This window comes from Mus pahari, chromosome 18, assembly GCF_900095145.1.
Source record: "Mus pahari chromosome 18, PAHARI_EIJ_v1.1, whole genome shotgun sequence".
NCBI lineage: Eukaryota > Metazoa > Chordata > Mammalia > Rodentia > Muridae > Mus > Mus pahari.
This window is the reverse complement of record NC_034607.1, coordinates 4,690,800-4,702,155: the sequence shown is the minus strand read 5'-3', so window position 1 is coordinate 4,702,155 and position 11,356 is coordinate 4,690,800.

The following is an 11,356-nucleotide window of genomic DNA, read 5'->3' as shown; positions in this document are numbered from 1 at the left end:
CCCTGCTCATTCAAAACAAAGCAAAAATTTTAAAAGTGCCTGGAGTTGTAAATTACTCAGATGCATGGTCACTCTGATAAGTCCCAGGTCTCTGACTCCCCAGCCCTCTATTCTGCTGACTGACTATGTTTGAATGAACCAATCTCATGTAACCACACCAATTCTCCCCACCCTCAGACCCTTACCCTATAAAGACCCCAAGCTTTTGGGCCTCAGGGTCGACTTCCTCTGTCTCCTTCATGAGATACGAGTCAATCCGGGGCCCTGCCAATAAAGTACCTCATGTGTTTTGCAGCAAGGCTTGTATTTCGCGTTTCTGGGGTACCCTGACTCCCGAGACCTGGGGACCCAAGGGAGTTCCTCTCTAGGGGGTCCTACAGTGGGTTATTATAATTGGTTCAGCAAAGCAGTAATACATTTGGAACTCATGGGTCAGTCACAGCTATTAACATCACAGCTATCAATGGCAGGGGGATTCTTGCAACAAAGTCAGGGTAGTTTGTGGTCTTTGTCAGAATTCAGTGTGGGGAAGGGAGCAGGAGAATTGCTAATCTTGTTATGGTTATTTCTCTGAGAACAGCTAATATTATTTTTGTAGCTGCAGGTTCAGTCATTTTGACCACTAAAACTATGTTTTTACATTTGTTTAGTCAGCCAGCTTCCTTATCTGGCTCTGCACTTGGCTTGCTAGTACAGTTTGGAAAGTCCTTTTTCAAAGGGAGAAGATACTAGGTGGTCTTGAATTAATTTTGGATATTACATCATTAATGCCCATATGACTCACTATCAAACCCTACTAATCAATCCTGGCCAAGGTACTTCCCAGCTGCCTGCTTCCTTAAATCCCAAAACCCTCCTCCCTGACCCAGACTTGGATCAGCTGCTCCACCAATGCAGTAAAATCTTGGCACAAGCATGCAGTACTTGACCAGACCTAAAAGACTTGCCTTTACCAGGGGCAGAGTGGACTTGGTTCATGGATAGAAGCAGTTTCATTTGAGAGGGACAGAGAAATACAAGAATAGCAGTTACCACAGAAATAGAGGTAATTTGGGCCCAGCCTCTTCCCCCCAGGTACCTCAGCTCAAAAGGCTGAACTGATAGCACTATCTCAGGTCCTTATAATGGGAAAAGGACTGATTGTTAACTTCTACACCAATAGCTGGTATGCATTTGCGACCACCCATATACATGGAGCCATATACCAGGAGAGAGGGCTCCTAACTGCAGAAGAAAATACTATCAAAAACAAAGATGAGATCCTAGAGTTACTTGAAGCCCTCTGGCTGCCAATGAGAATGGCAATCATACATTATGCAGGCCATCAAAAAAAGAACCATGTTAGTGGACTGAGGTAATAATTTGGCTGACAGAACTGCCAAAGAGGAAGACTTAGAGGAAACAGCTACTTCCATGTCAGCTGCAGCTCTACCAGAACCATCAAACCCCAACCTACAGGAATGCCTAGCCTGCCACAGACCGACTCAGTCGAAACACACACCCGTGGGGGAAGCAGGGTCTTTTGGTATGCAGGAAGGCACTGGTCGCGGTGCAAAATGACAGACAGACACACAGCAGAGCTATGCGTCTGAATGCGTTTTACTGTTCAAAGGCAGGCAGTTATATAGAGAAAAACTGGCAATTATATCCATAGAAGTGATTACTAAGAATGACTAAGCTTTCTGGCACAGGGAAAAACAAAATCAATCAGGCAAAGACTTCGAAGAACAGGTACAGAACATCACATCTCTTAATCAGAACATCCGTGATTACATCCGTAATTAAAGATAAACTTTCAAAGGTTCAAAAGTTTGCGGGAACATTCAGTTAAGGTCCTTGTGTCTAAACTCCATTGATGACTATCCATCTGTGATCCTTATCACCTAACTTCCTTCTACTGAGAGTCTTCAGGCACACTTTAAAACTGGTAACTGATGCTTTTCATACCAGAGTGTCAAAACCCTTTTTACCCACACATTTACAGCCATATGAATATATATATTGTTGGGAGGTTATTATTCCAATGTATTTAAATAATAAATGTATAATTAATCAAAAGCAAAGCAGGGGATCTTCTGAAAGGCAATCATGGCCAGTGCTGTAGTTCAAAGAATGAACTCCTAGTGAACCTTTACGCCTGGATGCTCACACCTTTAGCTATCAAGGACATCTCATAAGTAAAAGAACAGATCAAAGAAGTCACACAGGGAAAGTTTGCCATGAGAATATTCAGCTCAGATCTCTCCAGCCAAGGAGTCTCACAGCGAGTTCCTTCTTAGACAGCCTTGTCATACAAGACCTTTTCCCAGTGAATATCACAGAGCTTCTGCCGGGATTATGGCTTAGCTATGCGAAATCACGGTGTCTAAGTGCATCTCGTGTGATACTAGCCTACATGGAAGAAGAGGTCAAATGGACCAAGATTCAGCCTATCAGCTGGTGTTCAGAGGGCTGGTGGCAGATGGCTGAAGGTAAGCTATTATTACCTACCTCCCTAGCAAGATCTATCCTCACAAAACTCCACAGATTCACACACATGAAAGGGAAATGGATGGCAGATTCAGTGAGACAATCTAAAGTGATTTTTCGAAACATGCATCGTACTATCGAAGATGTAGTATCAAACTGCAATGATTGCCAATTGACCAACACCTACAACACTGCCAAACATCCTGGGTCATGTCTGTGGGCTTATATACCAGGGGCCAACTGGGAAGTTGATTTTACAGAAATCAAACCAGGAAAGTACGGCTACAGGTACTTATTAGTGTTTGTGTATACATTCTTTTCTACAGACTGGCCTCACTTTGGGTCCGCCATCTGCTTGGAACTGGGTCTCTTCATTGCAGGTGAGCAAGGATTCAGCGAATGAGTGACAGTTCACACGAGAGAGGGTGTAAAACTGAATGTACTGATCAAAATGAGCATCACATCTTTAATACAGATCAAACAAGAAACGCGGGGCAGGATACATCCGTAGATACAGTGACACAAAACAAAGGACAAAAGACCAGGAGGTGGAACCAGGCAGCTTGAGGAAGAAGCCAAGTGCAAGGCCAGTCAATAGATAAACCCCACTGTCAGGGGTCCCCAGTAAATCCTTGATGACTGTTCCTTTGGGCCTAGTGGGAGATCCTGTTTTTTGGGGGTTCTGCTAATGTAAAACCACAACCCCCTTACTTCCTAGGCCTTGGTAAGCTCTGTCCTGAGCTTGGCTCTGTTCTTTGTGGTGCTTAATCGGTTTCACCTGTCTTTACTAGAAGTAAATTAGAATGTTAATGAATAGGTAACATTCTTGCTGAATTCTGAGCTCCTGGCTTTAAGGAATTTTCAGGACTTTGGAACACTGGTGGAAACTTTACCTATGGTAAAACTTCAATCTTTAAAAGAATTAATAATATTTAAAGAGAGCATACACCATACTAGCATGCGGATAGGGTTTGTGTAAAATGTTTATTGGAAATGCCAGGATTCCAGGAGGATGAGTCTCCTTGAGACTCTTTTTCCTCAGGACTCGTTCCAGGTTTCAGGCCTGTTGCGAGCCACCACTGAAGTAGGCATGGCAATTCTTCAAATGGTCAGAAGCCTTTCCAACGAAGACTAAGACTACAAAGGTAGTAGCTAAGAAGTTACTGGAATATATTCTACCCTGGTATGGATTCCCATATATGATAGGGTCAGACAATAGACCAGTATTTGTGTCCAAAGTAAGCCAGGATGTACCGAGATATATCTGGGCAGATTGGAAATTACATTTTGCGTTCAGGCCCCAAAGTTCAGGACAGGTAGAAAGAATGAATCAGACACTTCAGGAGACCTTGACTAAATTGGCCCTGGACACTGCCATAGACTGGGTTAGGACCAACTCCTTTTGAAATCATGTATGGTGTCCTGGACCCTAATGTTCCTAACCTTCAGTCAGCAGCCATTGTAGACTTAGAAGATGATGAACTAATAACTAAGGTCAGAGCAACACAATGGGTCACAAGCGGGTGTGGCTTAAACTGGGTGCCCTCTATGAAATAGGCCAGGTTCCAGAGTCCCACAAGTTTCAACCTGGAGACTGGGTTTTGCCAGGAAGTGCTAGAGCCTCAGTGGAAGGGACCTTAAGTCATCCTGCTAACAGCTCCAACAGTTGAATAGGTGGATAGGATCACTACTTGGATACACTGCACTCACATGAGACCTGCTGATCCATTCTTTCCAGAAGAAGATGGTCAAACTTCATTGCTGCCAATGCTGGAATAGAGGGTCCAAACCAGCACTCATCCCTTCAAATTAGAATTAACTCGGTCCTAAGCTTACTGGTTTTACTGGCTGCATGCACTGCTGTTCCCAGCCCACGTCTTCATTCAGAGATCAAAAAATCACACTAGCCTTATGACTTGACTTGGACAATTGAGAATCCTGAAATGGATTACTGGGGCCCAACTGGCTAATACAGAAAAGCCACTTGGGACCCCATGGTTTCCAGATTTAACCTATGATCTGTGCGAATTGGCTGATAACTCATGACCTGACACCCAACAGACTTTATGGCATTCATACCCACCATGTATGTGGAGAATGTTTTACATATGTCCTGGAGAAAAAAAGGATTGTTACATGTGGGGGTTCAAAACAATCTTACTGTGCTTCCTGGGAATGAGAGACATCACTTACAGGGATTAAAATCCTGGGGAGTGTTGAAGGAAGACCTGATCATGGTCATCAGGAAGGGAAGCAGGTCTGAAGTTTTACTGAGGTTCACAGACAAAGGGAAACAGGCAAATGCTTGGGAAGCTGGGAAGTCCTGGGGCCTCCAAATCCACATCTTTGCAGGGGTTAGTCCTGGCCTCCTCTTCACCCTCAGACTTGTAGTAAAACCAAATGTGAACTTCCTGCTGGTGGCTTTAAGACCAAACTGGATTCTGGCAAACCCTAAACCTATATCAAGAGGTCTTGCCCAGAAAATACCTGTGCCAAAGCTGGTCCTTAGACCTGACACTGCTGCCCCCACCAATGCTTCCCCAGCAGGGGTCTCCAGCCAGCCATGGTTTTTTTTTAATTGCAGAGCCTTTAGATCTGCTCTAGTCAATCATGCTGAAAACCTTACAGATTTTGAAAGGTTCCCAGCCAGAGCTAACCACCTCCTGCTGGCTGTAGTATAATGCCAGACACCCCTTTTATGAAGGTGTTGGATTTATATCTAAAAATAATGAGTCTGAGAGAGACACTTCACTTCACGCAGATGGTCCCAAGAAGGCCCAGTCTTAACCCTGCAGAGAATATCAGGACAGGAGGTCTACCTGGGAAAAGTTCCCTTGTCACATCATCACCTTTGTAACCAAACACAACTCCCATGGTTCATTCCAAATGGGTTATACCCTCTGAACAGGCTTTGTGGGACTGTTCAACGGGGTTGACTCTGTGTGTGCACAGAGAGATCCTTAATTCCCCTACTATGGAGGAGTTCTGTATTCTAGTCCAGTTGGGGCCAGGCATAACCTATTATTCAGAGGAAATAGTGCTGAAGAACCTAATAGGGCAGGTTGGGGGAGACCTCATGAGGCAGTAGAGAGAACCTATTTTCCTAACTTTGGCTGTAATTCTGAGAGCAGGGGTACCTGGGTCAGGCACTGTGATAGCAGCCCTAACGTTGCAAGAGAAGAACTATAACAGCCTTAAATTAGATATAGATCAAGACATGCAATGCTTAGAAAAATCTTTTGCATACCTAGAGTGAAATGTAGATTCTCTGACTGAGGTAGTTCTGCAGAACAGAGGAGGGTTAGGCTTAGTGTTTCTGCAGCAGGGAGGCCTGTGTGCAGCTCTAGTAGAAGAATGCTGCCTTTATGTAAATCAGTCTGGAATAATCAGAGAATCCCTAGCTAAGGTTAGAGAAAGCATAGAAAGGTGCCAAAGAGAACGAGAAAACTCCAAAAGCTGGCATATCGTTCACTATTTTATACTTCCCTTGTTAACTACCCTGATTTCAACATTCACAGGGCCCCTGATGATTCTTCTGTTACTGCTCATATTTGGGCCATGCATAATAAATAAGATTTTGCAGTATATAAAGCAGAGATTAGGGACTATTCAAATGATGGTTATGAGATCCAGTACTAACCAGTTAGCACAGATGATTTAGGCCTATGAAGAGTCCAAGATTGGCCTCTAGAGCCACCAAAAGAAAGAGGAATGTTGTAACTCTGGAATTTCTGATACTAGAGAGACTTCAGTGTTGTACAGACAGTTTGCCTTTGTGTTCCCTGCCAGAGGCTCTCATCCTCTCCCTAACCCACTTCCCTTTCTCCCCTCCCCACTGCAAGCTTGATATGCAGACAGCTGGGTTCTGAGCTTCTTCCTCCTGCAGCAGCCTGGGGCTCCCTCCCCCTCTCCTAGTGTTAGAATGGCATGACCCATAATGAGTACTTTCTGAGGAGACATTCTCACTGCCTCTGTGTCTCCAAAAACCAACACTTCTGCTGATAAGAACTCCAAGTGCCTGTCCTTAAGACCTTAGAGAAATAATCAAGCTCAAGGGAGACCATGGGAAAAAGTTAAACAGATGTCAGATCACAGACAGTTATGACTGGTCATAAAACAAGTCCCCAAACAAACACCCATTAACCTCCTCTCCTGCTTCAGCACTATTCCACCCTCTACTCCCCTTTTCTGTAAATATTCACACTGCTCCTAACTATACTGTATATACATCCATTCTTTTCTGGACTCAGGATCACCTGCCAGCATTCACTCCATGAGTGCTAGGTGGGCGAAAATAATTCATACTTGAAACAATAAAAGATGCTTTTGGCAGTTGCAGAGGACTTTGAAATTCTTGGGCTTCTCTGGGATTCCTGTGGACTCAGAGCACAGCACTGTGATTGAATTTTCTTAAATTAAAATAAAAAACTGTTTTAAAACTCACAGCCAACATTATTTGAAGGAAAAGATAAAGGTCCTTGACAGAATGTACACAGTGAAGAAAGGCCTATTCTTTCCAATTTGCTTTGGAAAATACTTAATCTTCTATTAAAAGTCAAAAGCCAGTGAAGATACAACTAAATGAGGAGACACAGGCTGGCTGAGATTTCCCAGGGGCTCCTTTCTGTATTATTATATATTATGTAGGGAATAGCCACCACTGTGATTACTGGCAAGACTGAACATAGCTGTCTCTCACTTTACTCTTGGAAATAAACCCTTTTATTAGAGTTGATAGAGGTAACAGGATCCAGAGAGCCTAGAAAAATCTCCTGATTCTTATCTCAGATAAGTGTCCAGAACTGCAGATTCAGATAAACATGATGGAAAACTGTACATGAAGAGGGATAACTGGCTGCCTGGGTTTCTATTCTAAGTAGGAAATTTCCCTCTGATTTCTGAGAGCTGAGTATCAAATCTCTGCCACTTCTCTCATTGCTGATATGAATGTGTGCACTATTCTTTTTATGCTACACAATGTGGTTAATGTCAGCGCATAAACTCCAGGCTAAATTAGCAGCTAAATTAGTGGAGGGAATCTGCTGTCATATGTGAAGTCACATGCTCAGCTCAGGTTTGAAATTCCCTTGGAGATGTGAACTAAGATTCATTCCATCCTTTGTTTACTTTTAATCTTTCTCTTCTGTATCAGAAAAGTCATCACTGTTCCCATAAGCAGGGCTCTAAGACCTAGAGAAGTCACAATAACCATGAATGGGAAAGTGCATGTTGGCAGCTCTGGAAAGCAAAAGGAAAGTAAGCACTTGCGAGGCCTCTGACCTCCACCTCTCAGTCTTGACCCTGCTCTAGTTCTCCCAAAGGACTCCCACTCTCTGTGAATGGTCTTCATGCTCACTCCCCATATTTAGCCCATCTTGATATCATGGGCTCAGGTAGCCCCTCATGATTCACATGACAGCTGTATCTCTGCTCTCCCCCAGGGCATTACCACACTACCTGTATTGGGAAGGTTCCATCTCTTGCAGGCTTGGTCTCTACCACCTCCATATTCTGTGTATGGTTGCTCCCATACCCCTGCCAGGTTAGGGTTGATTTCATTTTGGTAGAAGTTCAGGGCCATATCATTCAGTACCTTAGGGTGATTTTTCTGACAGGTCTGACCCTAGGGGTTACATGTAATTTTAGGCTATCTGAGGGAAACAGTTGAAAATTTAAAGCAATTTGTAGTCTTCCTGAGGATGCATCAGTGTTCAAATTACCTTTTTATGAATGGACAGGAGAGTTGTCTTGAAGGAGGAGTGCCAACATCACAATGTAGCCTAAATTCAGAGTATGGCTTGGATAATCTAGAAAGTTTCAGAATCAGCATGTACCAGAACATAGGAGATGATGGACCTCCCTCTAAGAATATGGACTTTTTATACTGACCTAGTGAATGGGATGGAATCAGAAATACTGGAGTAGCACTACAGAGTCACTGTGCATGGATGTTGGGTCTTGCCCGCCTCCCTCTAAGCATTGTATTGTGCCTCTTGCAGACACGCTAAGAGTTGCTCCCCCCGGATCTGGACAGCATCCTCGGACCGCCCACTGTCGACGCCCACTCGTCACCTGGACCAACCACCAATATCATCATGCCTACTCGATTGGACCCGCCTTCTGGACACAGCTCCACTGAGGATTGGACTGCTCGCCATTGGGACATTGGACATTGAGCCATGCGGCTTTGAGAAAGACACACAGCAGAGACAATGGGACATGCGGGAGAGGGTTGGATTCTCCCGCGTGTAATTAATAAATAATCTTTCTTGCAGATAATCTCCATTTTCAGGAAGCTTAGCCCTTCAGTACGAACCCACCCCAAGGTATTTTCTGCCCATGCAGACACGGCGCTGGTGTGCGTGATGCAGAAACACTCAAGTGGCACCCACGTGGCTGTAGAGACTTAAGCTTCAGGCACTGATGGAGCTCCAAGTGTGCGTGAGTATATAGGGGTACACCCTGGGATTAAAAAGGTAGACTCACAAAATTTATTTGAGCATGAAGTGTTTAACCCGACACCTCATTTCCTCAGTTAGCAGTGCACAGGGATGAGACGTACAGGCATTTTTTGTCCGCAGTCCTAAACTGCACACAGGCAAGAAAGAATTGGGTTTAAAAGTAAAATTTTTAAAATCCTCCTGGCCACGGCCTAGAGAGTAAATCTATGGTAGTATCCTAGAGACAGACCAAGGTGCAGAGACGTCTGGTTTTCGCTGTTAGGCCTGGTGCACCAAATTTCTATGTATTAAGTCATGTGTTTTCTTGTTTGTTGTCTAGATGAGTGGCCGTTGTGTTTCATGTCTAAATGTATTATAGCTTGCTAAAGTCGTCTTTGCTTTCGGAGTCTCGCCGCTGCAGCCCTGCTGCAGCTTAGCCAAAAATTGAACCCGGCAGGAGGGCTCCTACAAAGACTGCTTTTTCAAGCGCCTTTAAGCTTTAAATTGTAAAACAAGAAAAAAGTTAATGGTCGGTTTTTTCCTAGTAATTCTCATGATTAGTGTTGTTAGTACGTAACAAGGGTCTGTATTTGTAACTTTTAGCTAAGCAATGAAAAGTTCTGTAGTCTAAATTTAAATTCGCGTAGCCGCTTCATTAAGTTCTTTGACTTGCTTTAAAGTTATTGAGATTAATTAAAGGTGATCTTGGTTACAAACGTCTAGCATTAAATTGTTCAACTCAAAGTTAAAGTCACTCAAAGATTGATAAGGTTTTAAACTTGGGCTTTACCTTCCCACGTGGTGAGGATTAAGCTCAAAATGGCCTTGGCTAGTTTCTCCTTTGTCTCACAAACCGCAGGTTTGTCTTTTGTTTCAAAAACCGCGCCAAACAAGTTCTTGTGGCCATACCCCCTACCTTAAGGGAGGCTGTTCACGTGTTGCTAATGGTAACAGCTTAATTCAGGGTTTATAATAGATCAATCAGACATTGCAAAATGGCTTGCCTACTTCTTATAAAATTATTAAAGGGTTATTTTTACTTGATAAATGTTAAAGGTTTGCCTCTGGTAAACTAATTACTACTGATAATGTTTTACCTCTAAGTATAGCTTAGACAGCTTACACTTTATAAAAATAATTTTTATTGTCTCTGCTTTAAGCTAAGGGTTTAAAATTTCAGTGTGGTAAGTATTAGCTACAACCTATACAAAGGTTTACCTGGAATCCTGCTCTCAAAAACCGTATCCTTTTTATGTTTAAGGTTTTAGTTATGCTAAATAAAATTGTGATATTTAAGATTTTACAACAAAAATTAAATTGCTTCAAAATGCTTATTTATTTNTTTCAGGCTTCCAAGAGATGTTAATGGGCTAAAATCTTATTTTAAGGCTTCAAATTAATTTAAACCTTTCTATTTTATTTTAAAAGATACAGTTTCTTTGGTAAAAAAAACAAAAGTCCTTGCAAAAAACAAAATAAGCNTTTCTAATTGCTATCAATTGTACTCATTAGTAACTATATACTAGCTGCTTATTTTAGTTATAGTTATTAAGTGCNCACAACAATTTGTTTGTCATAAAAGGTCATTAATGTAAAATCATTTTTTTCCTTTAAGTATAATCTTGACATCCTATTGTAAAGGTGCTGTAGTACTAATTAAAATTAAAAATTCCCCTTTCCAAACAACAATCTAATTGGGTATTGCAAAATTCACTATTTGGCCTACTACATACCATCATTTTTAGATACAATTGACAATCATCCTAAAAATAAAAATTGCTTTTAAAAGTGCATTTGTATGCATACATCCCTTTTTTTACGGTATTTATATAAGCCTTTTATTTATAAAAGTAATTGTTAATCAGATCACATGTTTGTCCCTTTTAGCTTCCTGTTTCAGCACAGACAAGTAACCTGGGTACTATACGGTTTTTCTTTAAAAAAGGTTAATCAAGCTTTAATTTGTATATTAATAGTTTATATATCTCAGCTTAAGGATTTAATCTATTACTGCAAATAAATGCTTTTATTTCTAGGTATTGCAAAACTTTTAAAAACTTTTTCTTTTAACAAGAAAGGGAGGAAATATATCTGTACACATTGTTTAAATCTCATTTGTTATATGGCTAATACTAAGCAGCTACCCTTATGGGGTAGGGAAAAGCTTGTGTTTTCTCCACAGAATGCTGCAAGTATGACAACTTTCAAAAGGTCTGTATGCCAAGCTGAACCATGCGTTACCTGTGTATCAGTGAGTAAAATAAAACTGATTTAAAGTTAAATCTTAGATTGGTCTAGCTTCCCCCACACACCTGGGGCTATGGTCTAAACTGAAACTTGCTAAATTGCAACCAATTGAAGTACTAACAGAGTTGTTATCCTGTTCTTATTCAACTGTTTGGCTTTTCTCTCAGGCAGGTCAGCTACACCCAGACTGGACAGAGTAC